Source organism: Taeniopygia guttata, chromosome 1A, assembly GCF_048771995.1.
Source record: "Taeniopygia guttata chromosome 1A, bTaeGut7.mat, whole genome shotgun sequence".
Taxonomy (NCBI): Eukaryota; Metazoa; Chordata; class Aves; order Passeriformes; family Estrildidae; genus Taeniopygia; species Taeniopygia guttata.
The window spans coordinates 48636333-48642332 of record NC_133025.1 but is presented as its reverse complement, the minus strand read 5'-3'; positions in this window follow the sequence as shown (position 1 = coordinate 48642332).

The following is a 6000-nucleotide window of genomic DNA, read 5'->3' as shown; positions in this document are numbered from 1 at the left end:
AACCTAAACCACAAAGCAACCATTAGGCTGTAGTCGACCTGTTGGTTGGACTAAATGACAGGAGCCAAACTGGAGATTTTTAGCAGCCTTGCCTAGTCCGTGTCCTTCACAACGTTCTGCGTAAGTGTCCCATCACTGTAAATACCCGTATTGCTGAATTTTACCAAAGTTCCCTTGCAGTAGATAATAGGAAACAGGTCCATTTTGTAGTGACTCACCAACCAGAGCTTTGCCTACAGTAGACTTTAAGGGTCTGCCTGCATTGCTATCAAAATTGAGTCAGGGTCCTGTTTAAAAATAGAGCGCTCTACTTTGTGGTGTTACGTGACTTCAAACTTTGTGATGTAGTAACTATAGCTTCTGATCCTTGTATGAAAAGTGATTTAAGGTTTCATCTGTGCTACAAAAAGCGCCACAGCTCCTGGTTGGTTGGAGCCTACTTTTAAAACTTGTCAGGCCACGATAGATGCAGTTTCATCTGTAGCGCGCAGCAGACAACATCCGTTTGTGTTAACAGTTTGCCTGCACATTGTTTTTCATTGAGCTATGCAGGAAAGCTTTTCTCTAACAGTCTCCCAGAGTCCTAGAAAGCTTCTAGCAAATCAAGTGCCCTCTGCAAAAGAGCCATTTTTGCCCTGTTTGTGTGATAGTTGGGACTGGTGACATTCAGCAGTGTTAGGGTTCCTGTAAACTTTGTAGTGAGGGAGTTTTTTTACTTGATTCTGACAGCCTTTCTGTAAAGTAATACAGAGCACTCCAGGGAAAAATAAAAATAACAAAAAAAGGGAAGAATGCATTGTGCCAGCTAGCATTAAGTATTTAAGTATTCTAGCAGCAAGCATTCTTGACTGTGGTGGGCAGAGGGGAAGACACTGGAGTGTGCAATACAAGGAGACCATGTTCGGCACACAGTGTTTCCTTGAGCACTAAATGCCTCTTCTTGGCTGTTAGTGTGTGTTGTTACCTACACAGAACTAACTTCCTCATATTCTTATGTTTGTTTTTATTAATTGAGACAAAGTGGTAGCTCCTCCTGTTTCAGATGAAACACAACCAACCATAAGTGATCATTTTCTTCATCAATTTCTGTTAAGCAGGTTGCACAGCTTGTTAGGATAGCAGTTTTAGTGACATTGGTTATGATATTATGTGCTTTCTTTCCCCTCCGTCTCCCTGCCAGAACTGGCTTACCCTTTCTGTATACAGCGCTGTGTGGGTTTTTTTGTTTTGTTTTGGGGACATGTGGAAAAGAAGCAAAATGAAGTGAAAATGCAAGCCAAGGTAGAACAGCCTTACTTTAGGGGGTAGCCTTACAACAGAGCTTTATAGTGAGTGTGCTGTATTCCAAAATATGTAAGCCAAAAACAAACAAAAAAAGCATTCATTTATGCAAAAAAAAATTAAGAGGTGTTGGAAGACTTCTTTAATATGTACCTTCTAAAGGTGGAGTAAGGTCTCACCAAGTGATATGTTATTGTGATACTTCTTGCTGGGTCAGTAGGAATGGGTCGGGGTATAAGCGCTTAATGTTTCCTCCTATGTTTTTACAAGCAGTAAGTTAAATGTGGTATTTATGAATGTGCCTTTGTGAGTATAGTGACTGTCTAATTGAGGAGACCGCTTGGGCTGGAGGGGAGACAAGGGTCAATTTATTCTTTCAAGAGGTCAGACATTGAGATTGAAGCCCACTGGTCCCTTTTGACAAGCAGCATCATTGGCTGGTCTCTACACTGCACAATACGTATTCATATGTGGTAGAGATTGGGGTGGGGGGTGCGAAGGGATGTCATGTGATGCGCACAGAAGCTGTTGATAGTTTTAGGCTAGTCTGCGTTGCAGGTTGAGTTTGTATATGTATTATGTGGCTTCTCTTTATGTTTGTGTGCATGAGTGAGTGTGTGTGGCTTTGGTTTTTTTGTAAGCACTGGAGAATTTGAACACAGTGATGTTTGAGACAAATTTATACATGTAGAGAAGATGTTTTGTAGCTTCTGTTAAATAGTGGGTGCAGGCACACTTTTACCCTCTCTGCCCGTGTCCTGATAAGCAAAACAGGAATTTTTTTTCAACCCTTTAACTTCCAGCACACTTAACGTTGCCATTTAAATGAACAGGGTATTACACAAGAAGAAAAAAAAGTTTTTGAAATGGTGAGGTAGAAGTGTTTTAAAGGAAAAAAATCTGAAGTAATTTTTTGTTTCTTCAAAGCTGTTTGTAGCTAAACATGGGAATCTGCAGTGTCTCCTTCCATTTGGGTTTTTTTTCCTAATAATTCACCTCTTTGTCCCACCCAAAACATGAGGTGTACAAGATCAAGAGCTGTTGTTGTAGCGCTTTGTAATTCCCACCCTGAAAAGAAACTCCAGTGGGATCCCTCAGCTCTATTCAGGAAGACAAAGAGAGGAGAGACTGCAGTTTTCTTTGCTTCGCTCTCATTCCTCTCTAATGGCCTTGAAATGTATTATTATGCAAATGTGAATTTTGATACTGAACTTAAGAAGAGGTTGTTTGTTCTTTTTTCAAAAAAAAAAAAAATGGTCCCATATGTGGTCAGCATTGCTTCTTTATTTTGTAAGTGAATTGTAAACTATGCATTCTGCAAAGGGGGTGTAGGGGACAAAGATAACTTTGCTAAACTGTTCAGGAGTTTCTGTGTCCATGGCATATCCATTATAGTTTGGGGAAGTGGGGAAGTGATAACTTTGAATTAAGAAGGAATAGACAAAAACCTTTCTTTTATCAGAAGCTGGCCAATGGATAACTGGGCAGAGATTTGAATAACCAGCGTTGGCTGCAAAACAAAATCAGCTCTCAGCCTTGCACAGGGTGAATTCAGCCACACAGTGTTAACCCAGGGCCAAAAGGGTGAATGGGACACCAGGTCTACCTGGGGAATATTTACCACTTCCTATGCTCTGGCCCTTGTTAAGCTCAGGAAACCCACTGCCATAGGCTCTGGGTTTTGGTTTTTTTTTTTTTGTTGTTTTTGTTTTAATTTACTACTCGTTTTCCATTTCAGCAGCCCTTATGCTCTTCCAAGAGAATTAGAATGTGGTTAGCCCTTGATATCCACACTTCCTTACCCCAGACATTTTCTTTGCTGCTGTTTCTGGTACTCTTCATACAGTGACAGAGCAGCTGTGGGCAGGATGGTGGAGACGGTACTTCCTAGTGCTGATCAAAGCCCAGCTATAAGGACTGTGTATTTTCAGCGTCAGCAGCTGCTGGTGATTTGTTGTCTGATGCTGCTGCCAGTGACTTAGCACTAATGTTGACAGTATGTGAAATTTTAGGGAAAGCAGACCGATATGTATACCAAATCCCCTCTATTTAAAAGGAACTATCCTATTTTTATTATAAGGTGGTATCATAATAGTCATTTGAAAGGATTTACTTCCTCACATCTCCAAAATGTAATCATTGTGCATTCCTTGAAGCTTGTTGAGCTTCCAGGAAGACTCTCCTCAGAAAAAATGTAGATCTCACTGCTCTCTCCATCATTATAATAGGGACCTTTTGACTTGACTTTTTCCTTTATCCATGGTGAACCATGGTACTGGCATTATCTTAGGTGTAATACCATAAACTGAGAGATTATCCTGCCTGTATTCAGTGTTTTCATGCAGCAATTTTAATTTTGTTGACATTCACAGTACTGTAATAAGTAATAGACTTGATGATCATTCTTGCATCTGTGCCTGCCTTGCAGATGTGATCTTATCAGGGTTCCACTCTGTCAGAATGCCTTTAAAAAAAAACAAAAAACAACAAAAAAAACCAGAAGCTTAAACTCATTCACAAAAATACCTCGTGGTACAGTTTCCCTTCTGATGTAACCTTTTAAATCTTAGTTTTTCTTCTAAACTTGATAGGCTTTTATTTCCATCTGTTATCTCCTTGTAAAAAGATATTTGAACTAGTGGTTTTGAGCACAGGTTTGAGAAGCCTGAAACTCCTGAATTTTAACATTGGCCATTACTCTTCCCTTGCCTTGGGCAAGTCATTTAACTACTTTGCCTTTGTTTTTTCATCTGTAAAGCGGGGTTGTTAATAATACTTACCTACCTCACAGGGGTTTTGTGAGGATCAACTAGCAATGTTTGTTAAGTGCTTTAAAGAAAAAAGCATGATAGAAGTATTATGAGGTTTCCACCGCAAGATCGCTAGTTCTTTTTACATTGTTTGCTAGTGTGGAGGGAGATAACTCTTTTGATTTTTTAAATTACTGAATCCATTAGATACTCAGATCCTAAATGATAGAAGTTAATAGAGATTCAGTTACTCATACTCTTCAGTCTTTATGCCTGTTTCCATCTTCTTCTCTTTATATAGTTATGCCAGTTTTTCTACAGGTCACATGTCTCCAGTTCTTTTCGGTAAGCTTCAACATTGAAGTTCTTTGAGCTTGCTGCTTCTTTCACCAGACCACCAAATCAGAAAAGTTTGTGTACTTCTCCCTGCCATTAAATGACAGTTTTGGTAAGGTCATCTTTCAAGTAGACACATCTTTTCCTGCCATCAGGAAGGGGAAGTGGTGGTGTGTAGTTCCAGAGAGGGGACTGTAAGATGAAGAACCTGGACACTTTATGCTGCTGCTTCCAGGGATGAAGGGCAGAGTAACTTCCTATGTCCTTCCCTGAGTTAATTTCAGTGTGTTACCAGTCTCACTTCAAATGCAGTGTCTCTTCTTGTCCATAATATACAGAAGCCATCACCTGCCAATAGAACGTAGGAACAGAGTGATAGTGGATGCTGCTCCTATATATATGCCTTACAACTCTCCCAGAATGTCTCTGGGAGGGTGGTGGGCATGAGGTCTTCATTGGGTAAATCCCACAGCTGTCAGGGAACCTCTGCTACTTTCTCCCCTCTTAATCACTTGGTCCCTGTTTCTTCTTTCTTGGATGTGTGTCTCAGGGATGTGCATATGAGCCCATGCCTCTTGGAATTTGGCGTTTGAAATATCCAGAACATGGTTTCTGTACCTGAAACCTTTCTGTCTGACACTCCCTGGTCCTCTGTCCTGTGTTGCTCCCCATGGCCTTATAAACATATCTCCACTGTTGCCCTACGCCACCCTCTCCATCTCTGCCAGTAATCAAGGTGAAGTGTATACAGTGATTCTACAGAGAAAGAAGCTGAAGTGATGCAAGTGCACCTGTGGGATTTACACACAGAGGTATCTTGGTTTTCTGCTACGTCTGCTCTAAAGCCTGCAGAACATCTGATGCATAGTGCTTTTTCTTTCTCATCAAGAAAGCAGAACAAACAGCAGTATAAATCTGATGATGGTAATTCTGTAATGTTTACTTTATCTAAATGCTAAGTATTTTCTTCAAAGAACCAAAAAAAACACCCACCTTCTAACAAAAGTAACCAAATGTAATCTTTCTGGGTGCAGAAAAGGAAAGGGGAGGAGGAAAAGCAGTGACAGGGGAGCGTTCTGATCTAATTTCATCTCCACTGCTCGGCTGGAGGTGTGAAATGCTGCTTTGAGTTCCACAAACATAAGGGATTATGTTTACAAAGGTAAATGCCTTCTACCTGTTCAGGAAACTGGCTACTGGTGGGCATTGGGAGTTTGGCAAGTTTCTCTTCATTGCAAGCAAGTAATAGGACAAGGGTGTGTCTGGAAGAGGAATGGAGAAACAGATTCATTTCATCTAGTGTTCTTGGTAAAATAACGCCCCCTTCTTCTCTCCGTATGGAATGGAGGGATGGGGTGGCTGAATAGAAAATCATTGATGTCCAATATGGCTGGATTAGAAAAGGCAGCTTTTCTACTTTGCACATAAATAGGTAACAGGAAGGTACAGCTAAAGTCCTCTAGCCTGAAACACTGTCCCCCAGAAGCAGACATTGTAATAATAAAAATAGTGGCTGTGTGTATCTTGATGCTATTTGCAAGTTACCTGTAAGTGTTTGGGTTTTTTTTCTTATACTTGAATGGCTTCCTTTACCAAACTCCTACCGTAGTTCTGGTTTCTCCCCTCTTTCTAT